Source organism: Polypterus senegalus, chromosome 15, assembly GCF_016835505.1.
Source record: "Polypterus senegalus isolate Bchr_013 chromosome 15, ASM1683550v1, whole genome shotgun sequence".
In the NCBI taxonomy this organism is placed as follows: domain Eukaryota; kingdom Metazoa; phylum Chordata; class Cladistia; order Polypteriformes; family Polypteridae; genus Polypterus; species Polypterus senegalus.
Window position 1 is genome coordinate 105,217,939 of NC_053168.1, and position 11,547 is coordinate 105,229,485.

The 11,547-nt window shown below is 37.7% G+C and overlaps 1 long non-coding RNA gene across 1 annotated transcript; it reads right to left on the minus strand.

Annotated features, from left to right (window-relative positions):
• Positions 1-213: 213 nt before the first annotated feature.
• LOC120516053 lies at positions 214-706 on the minus strand. The gene is made up of 3 exons (XR_005630763.1): positions 535-706; positions 316-432; positions 214-239 (listed from the first exon to the last, which is right to left on the minus strand). It is a non-coding gene; the product is annotated as an uncharacterized LOC120516053 (long non-coding RNA).
• Positions 707-11,547: the final 10,841 nt, after the last annotated feature.

The window sequence follows — 11,547 nt, forward strand, 5'->3', positions numbered from 1 at the left end:
TTTTCTAAAATTGCATACAATAAAATAACCTTTTCACGTATATCCGTAGACAGGGTAAAGGTCCGGTAATGCACTTTGAAAAATCAACAGCACTCGTTCGATTTCCGCCTTCAGCTCAGCAGCCTTAGCAGCGGGATCCAATCTTTCAGGTTCACCGATTATTTGGGTGAGAAGTCCGGTGATGATGCAAACGCGGTGATCCCCGAGTATCCGAGTCAGTAAGCCAGGAGAGGCTGGTTCTGAAAAAACAAGCAAGACTAAATTTTCTTTAAAAATAAACATTTGTTGCGCGCTCGCACAAATAGTTCAACTTACCGGGCGGCGTGAATGAGATGTTCAATAATAGACTGTCCGAGAGCCTTTGCGCCGATTCTAGATGCTGACTGGAAACTTCGGAAGAAAACCCGCTCTTTGGAGGCGTCGAGTATTCTGCTAAAAAGTACATATTTAACCCCAACGCCTTATTTTCTTCCCCACACACACAAACACACACACACACGCACACACGAGCCCTGAGTGGAAAGTGATACTTACTTTCTGGGGACTCTTTGGCTGAGGCAGGATTTTTATTCTCAAAAAGACAATCTGTTTCAGCTATTAAATCCTCCAATTGCGAACTAGTCAGATTTAAAGAATCAAACAGTTCACCCTCCGATTCTAAAATATAAAAGACTAGGTTTGTACGTACTTAAAGACCATTGCATTAAAAAGTAATCAGCGGAACATTCTTATAAAAGTAATTAACATTTAAAAGTAATACGTTTGTACATACTTAAAGACGTTAAAAGTTTTAAACCGGTAGCGGTCTTATAATCAACCTTTCGATTTATAAAAGGTTAGTCTGTATAACAACTATAATTAGCATGAAGCTTACATTACCATTAAAATAATATGTACATCCTTAAAGAAGTTAAAAGTTTTAAATCGGCGCGGTCTTATAAACAATATTTTGAATTAAAAGTACGGCCGAAAGAAGATCTGACTCACTTTTTTGAACAGCCAACCGGCCAGAAACTACAGCCTTCTGAAATAAGAAAAATAATTCATTTATAAACTCGGGCGCACGACTAGATACAGTTTTTCATTTAAAAGCAGAAAACATACCTCCGAGTGAGAGGCTGCTTTGAGATTGCTCTTCGTCGCTGGAACTATCTGATTTGAAAGCGGATATAGAAGAAAATTATTTCAACAGTTTGATGAGACGGGCATTAACGGCATATATTTCTATAATCTACACTTCCCCTCAACCACAAAAGTATTTTTTGCCATGCCAGCCATTGCGGAAGAAAAAGCGAAAATGCCTACCTTATGGCAAGATCTTGGAGACACTCGTAATGTTTGAATAGTTATTGTAGTAACACCGCGAAGCAGAACACTTTATGCGGCACATAGGGACCCGTAACGCCTTGGAAGGGCGGAGCGAAAAGCGCGGGACGTTTGTGAGAAAGCTCATAGGTTCAGAGTTGTTGATGTTCCGCCTCTAAGGGGCGGTGACCCTTTCTAGCGGCAAAGAAGCCTCATTCAAACACATGCCGCGGTAAGGTTCAAATCTAAGCATATACTTTGTTTTACCGAGAGATCGCCACACGTATTTTAAAGTTAATATACTGTAAATGTGAAATAAAGTCAATTTTGACATTTACACAATTAACACGGCTAAAATAAAGTAACGGAAAGACCCCATTCTTAGATCGCGACATATATTTTAAAGTTGACATACTGTAAATGTAAAGTAAACTGTATTAACACGGCTAAAATACATTATCAGAAAGAGCCCTTTCTTAGTTCGCAACGTGTACTGTAAATGTGAAACGAGCTCAATTTCGACATTTGCCGATTAACGCGGCATATAGAACCCTTTTTAATAACTCTTCTTGCGAGTTTGTAAAGATCATTGTGAATATAAGAGAGTCGTTAGTGGAAAATATTTCATTTAATAACTTTGTTCTTAGACCATAGGAATGTAAAAAGTGTTGTGCTTAAGTTTGCAGAGCCAGTGCTAAAAAGCGTGTTAAGAATTTTATTAAAAATCAGAAGGAGTGTATATATTCTTAATCGCTTTGATTCGGGGTGAGAATAAGTATTTTACTTTATGATATAAAAAAATTGAATACGTTTAAATTAGATTAAGACTTTTGTTAATTGATAACATGAAGGGCGCCGACTCCCTGTGGGGACCTAATTGCTTCAACATCTGTCTAATGCCTAAAACAGCCGGAAAGGCCCTGGTTTGTCACGGTATGGTAAGTAAATGAGACAGACCGTGATCGATCATATTTGGCGCATTCCGATGGGGGAGGTAATGTAATTTTCAAAGAGGCGTTCAGGCATTAGGAGTGGCCATGTATTTTCGTGCTTTTGATTCTAATGCAGCTTATAACGTTTTAGAAATTTGTATATTTATTTTCTTACTATTAGTTTACAACTTAGAGGGGAGAGTGAAAATCGTTTTTAGTTAGGGCGGTGTCGTGATCTTGTAACTTAGTCTGGTTTGAGGGGGTGAATATTTCAGTTATGACTGTGCAGGAAAAATAAAGATGCGTCGTGAACTTCTAACTTAGACGCGGAGTGAAAATCGTTTTTAGTTTGGTTTGAGGTGGCTGTGGTGAACATCATTTTAGTTATGACGGTGCAGGAAAGACGCGTGTCGTGAACTTATAACTTAGAGCAGAGAGTCCCTATCGTTTTTAGAAAATTGTATATTTATTTTTAGTGGGGTGTTCGAGAGACAGTGCTGAAAAGCGTGTTAAGAATTTTAGTAAAAATCAGAAGGAGTGTATATATTCTTAATCGCTTTGATTCGGGGTGAGAATAAGTATTTTACTTTATGATATAAAAAAATTGAATACGTTTAAATTAGATTAAGACTTTTGTTAATTGATAACATGAAGGCGCCGACTCCCTGTGGGGACCTAATTGCTTCAACGTCTGGCTAATGTCTAAAGCAGCCTGGTTTGTCACGGTATGGTAATTAAATTAAGAGACAGGCCGTGATCGATCATATTTGGCGCATTCCGATGGGGGAGGTACGTAATTGAAAAACGAGTCTTTTTGAAACGGTGAAATTTACAAAGAGGCGTTCAGGCATTTGGAGTGGCCATGTATTTTCGTGCTTTTGATTCTAATGCAGCTTATAACGTTTTTAGAAATTTGTATATTTATTTTCTTACTATTAGTTTACAACTTAGAGCGGTTGTGTGAATATTTTATAGCGTTTTATGTAGTCATGCATATGCGTTCGTTTTAGTTAGTCTGGTTTGAGGGGGTGAACATCATTTCAGTTATGGGGTGAATGAAAGATAAAGACGCGTGTCGTGAATTCAAAACTTGGAGGCGGAGTGAAAATCGTTTTTATTTAAGGGTGTGCCGTGAGCTTAGTTTGGTTTGAGTTGGCTATGAAGGAAAGACTCTTGTCGTGAACTTATAACTTGGAGGTGGAGTGAAAATCGATTTTAGAAAATTTTATTTTCTTGTATGGGAGTAGGGTTTTTAGTGGCGCGCGTTTTTCTTTGTCCTGCCTACGTTGTGGTTGTCAGCTTGTTGAAGTAAGAAGGAAAGTGAATATAAACCATTGATTACTTCTTTTATTTGATAATTTACTACCACTTGCCCGTCTGGGAAGGGATATTACAGTATATTTATTTTCTTACAACTTAGAGCGGTTGTGTGAATATTTTATGTAGTCATGCATATGCTCGTTTTTAGTTAGTTTGGTTTGAGTTGGCTGTGGGGTGAACATCATTTCAGTTATGGGGTGAAGGAAAGATAAAGACGCGCGTGTCGTGAACTTAAAACTTGGAGGTGGAGTGAAAATCGTTTTAGAAAATTTTATTTTCTTGTATGGGTGTAGGATTTTTAGTGGTGCTGCTTTTTCTTTGTCCTGCCTACGTTGTGGTTGTCAGCTTGTTGAAGTAAGAAGGAAAGTGATTATAAACCATTGATTAGTTCTTTTATTTGATAATTTACTAACACTTGCCCGTCTGGGAAGGGATATTACAGTATATTTATTTTCTTGCAATTAGTTTATAACTTAGAGCGGTTGTGTGAATATTTTATAGCGTTTTATGTAGTGACATATGCGGGCTTTGCACGCTGGATAAGTGTATATTTAATTTTATAATATTAGTTTTGAATCTAATGCTTATAAAATGTGTTCGTGCTTATATCTTAGCGCTGGCCTGTGAATATTTTCAGAAAGTTTACACATAGCTATGACTGCAAGATAAGTGTATATTTAATTTCACAGTATTAATTTTGAACCTAATGTTTATAAAATAAACCCACGTGTCCTAAGATTATAAATACATTTTCATACTTTTATAGTTTCATATTTACATAAATTATATTTTCATAGTTCATATTTTCATATTTCCATATTTTCATATTTTCATATTTTTTATATGCTCATATTTTCATATTTTCATATTTGGGGCGGGGCTTAATGTCATCCATCATATTTGGGGCGGGGCTTAAAGTCATCAATCAAATTCACACCTCTTTTGACACTAACTATCTATATGTACTACTGACATATATTCCTGAAAAAAATATCACTGTACAAGCAATTGTGTGAGATGTTGAGGCCATTCATCTATATATTGATAACCAGGAGAGATGCAAGAGGATTTGATTAAATAAGAGTAAATATTAGAAATAGGACCTTTAAAATGGGATAAGCAAGATAAAAGAAGATAAAGAGGGTGTTTTGGAGTTTATAAATACAGAGGAACCTAGAGCTTTTGAAGCAGAGCATACTTAGACAAAGCAGAAAAAGAAGGAGGCAAAAATGTCAAACAAGGAAATGGTGGTGATAAAGTGATAAAGAGATTCCTTCATAAGCTTATGGTTGGCCCATGAAGGGAATCTGCTAAGCCAGAAGCAAATACAGAGAAAGAAATTGTTAAAGGTCAAAGTCTGATTATATCACTTCATAACTTAGCTAATTTTCCTTCAATGAAGTGCAAAATTTCTAAACAGTAGTTTATGACTACTGTGGTAGGTTGGCACCCTGCCCGGGATTTATTTCCTGCCTTGCACCCTGTGTTGGCTGGGATAGGCTCCAGCAGACCCCCGTGACCCTGTAGTTAGGATATTGCGGGCTGGGTAATGGATGGATGAAGTTATGACTAAGCCAAAATAAAGTTGCTATGACGTGGAGTCTTGCACATGGTGAAAGGGGTGTGAGGCCTCTAGCTACATAGGCCAGGCTGGGCCTCCTTTGCATGCCAGTAGAATAATTCAAGAACAGAGCAGAAAAAGAACTTTAAAAGAAACATAAATTCGAAGAAATGATAATTACAAACTCCAAACTAAGCGAATGATCTCCATCTTCTGAACCTTCTCAGTATATTTAAATATTCAAAGGAACGACTAAGAAGTTGTGATGTTAGGGTGGCTCCACGTCTTGAGGAACAGCCAACAAAGCACATCGAACATTAGGATATTTAAAGGAACAGTACACAATTACAGAATTTCAAATGAAAACAATAGAAATAATACAAAGTCATGAAAAATAACTGAAAATTAACAAAAACAACAATAAAACATAATTTACATATAAAATTACACTGACACATAACCAAATCCTACAGTATGTTGAATTTAGGTTTGCTAACAACATATCTGGTAATGTGTGAAAGGCTTTTGAGAAGACTGCAACTCAGATGAAATGATTGTATAAGCCGGAAATGGATATAGCACAAATATATATATATATATATATATATATATATATATATATATATATATATATATATATATATATAACTGGAAACCTGTATGAGAAAGCCCAGCATTAACTATGGAGCAGGTAAGAGGGTCATACAACCAAAAGGATCCTCTGCCCCTTCAGATAAATTTCAGAAATTAAAATTTAAAATTTGTCCATTGAGGTGAATGTGATATAGGGTCATTGAGCAAATAAAGTTTACACAGGTAGCTAATTTCACTTTAACACTACTAGTAATAATACATTTTATTTATATTTCATCTTTCCCATGCCCAAGGCACTTATAGTTATATAGTTATTTTATAGTTATAAAATGAGTTGGGAAGAAGAAGTATAATTTGGTCCATCACTTATCACTTTTTAAAAACATGTTGTTGGTAAATATGAGAAGAACTCAAATTTAATTTATGAATTATTGTAGCGGGTTGGATAATGGATGGATGGATGGATTATTGTCAATACCAAATTAACTAAAATTAGAAACAATAAAAATATTAATATAGAGGTCAACTGATCTGCAGAGATTGCTGGGAGGGAGTAAGACTGATTTAGATCAATTAATTATACATCCAGAAATAGAACAAAATTCAATACTTCAAAATAGTTTTTGCATTATTTAAATTTAAAAAATATTATTTGCATAAAGAGAGATAGAATTGCCTCGCAGTTAGGAGACCCAGGTTTGCTTCCCAGGTCCTCCCTGCGTGGAGTTTGCATGTTCTACACGTGTCTGCGTGGGCTTCCTCCGGGTGCTCCGGTTTCCTCGCACAGTCCAAAGACATGCAGGTTTAGTGCATTGGCGATCCTAAATTGTCCCTAGTGTGTGCTTGGTGTGTGGGTGTGTGTGCGTGTGTGCGCGCCCTGCGGTGGGCTGGCACCCTGCCCGGGGTTTGTTTCCTGCCTTGCGCCCTGTGTTGGCTGGGATTGGCTCCAGCAGACCCCCATGACCCTGTAGTTAGGATGTAGCTGGTTGGATAATGGATGGATGGATGGTGATAGAATGCTGCAAGTTTTGCAAAGTGATGGGAAAATAAGTTCTACGTAATAAAACTTACACCTACAGTCCTCAAAGAGAGGTGGTGCCTGAGCCTGTCGCAAAACACAGCATCCCAGGTTGAGGTTGCTGCAATGTCCTTCACTTCCATTCGATGTCATCATGGCTCTTTTCCTTACAGACATACCACATGCTTGACCTTTTCTGTTTCACTTAGAATCTAACTTTCAGTTGGTCTGTACAATGTGCCTCACATTTACAGAACCTATCCTGTCAGCATTCTTTTCCTGTCAGTCATGGTGCACTTCTGTGTAACTGCTTGCTGTTGTCATGATATGGAATCATTATTACAGTGAAGAGGACATGAGACCTTCAAATGAGCAGGCCAGGATCTCCACTGGTGTGTCCTAATAAACCTCACCACCATCCAATCAGTTCACCTAATACTGCCTGAGGCTGCAGCCTAACCAAGGCCAGAAATGGGGAAACTGGCGTTAAAAGTTCAAAATGTTAATTTTAATGAAATTGTCCTCAAAGCCAATTGCTCCAGGACCATCCAAAAGTTAAATAGCTTAGATGATCAAATGCTTTTTTAGAGTCAAATGAGAGAAGGGATCCAAGAAAATCTAGAGCACAAGTAGCATAAATAATGTGCTGAAGCGTGCATAAATAATCTAATACATGACAAGTGTAAATAAATCTAGTTTGGTTTTAATGAATTAGCTTCTGTATCACACTGTTCAATCTCAATAAAAGGTTGTCTTAAAGCAACTTTATTGCTGTGTTACACGACCAAACACTTAAAATCTACAAGGCCACTTTATATTGCAAGGCAGTAGTACAATTCTACTTAACTATATAAATCTGTCTTTAAACTATATAATTTGTAATGGTGTTATTTATTATATATTGTGTTGTTTAATTCTATGTGCCTTATTAGTGCATGAATGTAACACCAAGAAATATTTGTAGCAATTACGTTAAGTTAAAAAAAATCTTTAGTATCTGAACAAATTTTCCATAGTCACAAAAATATGCACTATTTGTTAACCTGTTACAAAAGAACAAGAGCGGAAACTGGAAACATGTAAAAGGTTATTTCAATCTTTAGGTGTTTGGTATAATGAACATGAGAAAACATCATATTTTTATTATAGAGACTTTATAGACCATAGTGAATTTCAATTTACAATCACACTCAATAATGTTTACATAAATAAAATCAGAAAAGGTTCCTTGAATATGCCTAACCCAAACATAAATACATGAAATGTAATTGTAATACATTTTCTTAATTAGGAAGTTTAGAACAAATGTGAAGATTTCTTATGTTGTTATATAAAAACTATGAAAAATATATTTAGATACCAAAGATTTTATGCACATATCATGGATTATGTGTAATGATATGGTTTTGATTTAATTTTTTTTAAGCTCTTTGGCACAGAATGTTTGATTAGAGTTTTACTGGCAACAGACTTAGTCCTTTAAATTTCTCAACTTTGATTTCTGGGTTGTGCATTAGTCTTGACAACAGATGAAAACTGACTTCTGTGAGCATACTTGGCTAGGCTACTGACTAACATCTCTTCTTCAGGTCCATTCTCATTAAACTTTTTCTCTTTGTGCTCTCATGGAAGTACATTTAGCAAAAAAAAAAATTACAAAAGGGGCTAGCAGTATTCATGTGTTAAATCACCCCAAAATAGAGCATTTCCACCCCTAGAGATATATATTTCTTTCCGTTCTCCAAGCACTTATATTAATAATGATAATACCTTTTATTTATGTAGTACCTGTCCCATGCTCAAGGTGCTTCATAGCGTCTCAGAGAGAAGCAGCAAGTATAGGTTACATTAAATACAAATGATTCCTGAATAGAACACTAAAACACATAGATACAGGATATAAAAAAGGATTAAACAGTATAAAAGACATTAAACCACAGTAAAATACTAAATTAATTACTAAAAGAAAAGCCTAGAAAATAACATAATTTGTGATATAATGCACACACAAATTAAATTGAGCATCTGGACAGAAAGGAAGACTGAAAGAGGAGGCAAAATATCAGGTTAAGTTAAAGAAGTTTTTTTTTAAAAAAAAAAAGAATGATTGGACTCAGCTGATCTAATAATTTCGGGAAGTCAATCCAAAGTCTGGGTGCTATACATACTGCCAGTCTTGGTATCATCAATATCTTCCCTGGCTAAGCATGATCTTGCACCTCACCAGTATGTGTTCCAGCATGTCTCTCTCTCTGCAAAGCTTGCACAGTGGGTCCTTCCTTATTCCCCAGTTTTGCATGTTGGTGTTGGCAGGGTATTGTACACTGATCGGAGCCAGAAATCGATCCACCCTCCAAACTTCTGGCCATATGATCTTCCATTTTGGGAGGTCCCACTTCGTCCAGGTTCCTGGTGATTCAAGCCCTTGCTCTTTGCCCCTTCCTCTTCTAGGCAATGGTCCTCAGCTTGGATCATATCTCTCATTTGATTTTGGTCTGCTTTTCCCCATTGCTGGAAATGGGTAGCTCCAAATCCTTGTCTGCACAGGTTCCCAATGATGTCCTTTAGCTTCAGCATACTTTCCACCTGTGCAACCATTGTGTGGTGATGCCTGCACCTCTGACTTTTCTGTCGCTAGATTATCTATACATCAACTCTGCATTACATCTGTACATCAACACAGCATTGCACTTTGCCACCTTGAATTCCTCAATGACTGATGATAAGGGCAGCTGTAAATAACCAGACCTGATATATAGCCCTGCTGACAAAAAGCTTGGTGGAATTCCAAGCCATCTACAAAAATGTTTATTCACTCACCTATCTATTCCTTCTACTGCTGTTACTGGCATTTCATACATTGTCAGTAGCCAAACCAGTCGTGGTAACGGACCATGCTGGAAGAGCCAGGCCTTGTATTTTCCCCATAAACCTGATGCCTCTGTCTTCCTTAGTCATTCATCCACCTGTTTCTCTGTCTGGTTACATTGATTTTGTCACTGAGAGGGGTGTCATACCACTTCCCTAGACATTTAATTGAGTTTTCCTCAATTGATGGTATAACCTCCCCCTGGACATTTAGCTGGAATTTGCTGGCGAATTTCACATTACAGATCATCGTGCTTTTTGACTTCTTTAGTTTAAATTTCATTCTTGTCCACATTACCAAGTCGTCGAGTGCATCCAGCACCCTTCTTGCTTGTATATGGAATGAAGTTGATATGGTTAGGTCATCCATAAAGCTTATTATTGAAGGCCTGCATGTGCCAAACTTCATTATCAGCCCCCTGGATTCCCTCCCTGCTGCTGTTATAAGCAGATTCATTCCAATGATAAACAAGATGGGGGAGATAGTACAAATGCCCTTTTCCAGATCCTGACAATGTAATGCAATGAGCTGTCTTGAATCGTATCTTGAATCCCTCAATGTATCTAGTGATTATACCCCACATATGAGTGGGAATATGGTAATGTTTCATAGCCATTTTAATAAGGTCAGGTGGAATTGATCCAAATGCATTGGCCAAATCAAGCCAGACTACTACTAGATTACCTTTGCTTTTCTTTGCTTCATGGGTAAGCTGATTAAGGACATTCCACATGCTCCAAGTGCCCAGTTGAGCCAGGAATTCCACCTTTATGAACTGATGTGTCAATGTAGTTGTTGACCAAGACAGAGAAAAAGATCTTACCTTCAACACTCAGGAGAGAAAAGTTATGGAACTTGCTGATCTCCAAAGAGCCAGTTTCCTTTGGTACCAAGCAGCCATCTGCCTTTTTCCAGGATGATGGGATCATACGTCTTACCCAAAACCTTCTTCTAAAGTTCCCAATGTCTGCGGAGGAGCTTTAGACATCTCTTATATACTTTATAAGGAATGCCACTTGGACCCAGGGCTGATGCTGATCTGACCTTCTGTACTATGCCTTGCACTTCTCTCCATGTTCATGCCCTAACATCGAGTATTTTATCTGGGGGTTTTGTTCGGTTCTATCTAATCTGCACAATTGCCCTCAAAGTCTCTTAGTCAGATCTTTACCTCCTTTTCATTAGTATATGCTATTTTAAACTGCCTGATTAGAGTCTTGATTTTCTTCCTCAGTAGTAATATTACCCTATCCCTTGTATTTAGTTGCTTGTGTGTTCTGCCAATACCCCCCTTCTCCTTTATGCCAAGTCATTCCTTTGCCATAGCATAAATGACTGTGGTCATGCAGTCAATTTTCCTATCAGCATTTCCTGCTAACATGTCCTCCAAAACTCTGTTGAGGTCCTGGTCTAATTGTTCCCTTCCAATGTTGTCATTTGCGGTGGGCCATTTTACTTTCTCCCTTGAAGGTTGGGTGTCTGGGGTGGTAATAGAAGAGTACTTCCTGACATTTTGAAATGGAACAGCTGCTGAGAAGTCTCTTGAACTGTGGAGTGCGTCCTGACTGGAGTCCTCCTGGGTCTCACATTATGTCTCCACTCTGTGCTGCAACCACTTCTCTCCTCCTCCACATTTGGTCGTAGATTGATGTATCTTAAGTTCCCTTGTGTTCTTGCAAACCTTTCCATAACGGCACTTGACTTCTACTGTAGTACTTCCCCTGTTAAGTGTGGTTTGAGTGAGCTTTCTCATAGACCATGTGTTACCTGTGGCCATTACCATTATATCCATTCTGTTGAGTCTCTCATCCTCTCCCCCTCTTGACACATTCCAGGGGTATTGCTCATTGCTTTATTGTGTAGTTTTGCTGGAGCACTCTTAAGAGTGCTACGGCTGAGGTTGCTAGCCTCACACGCCCATGCCAGTCTTTCCTGGAGGTCAACTGTC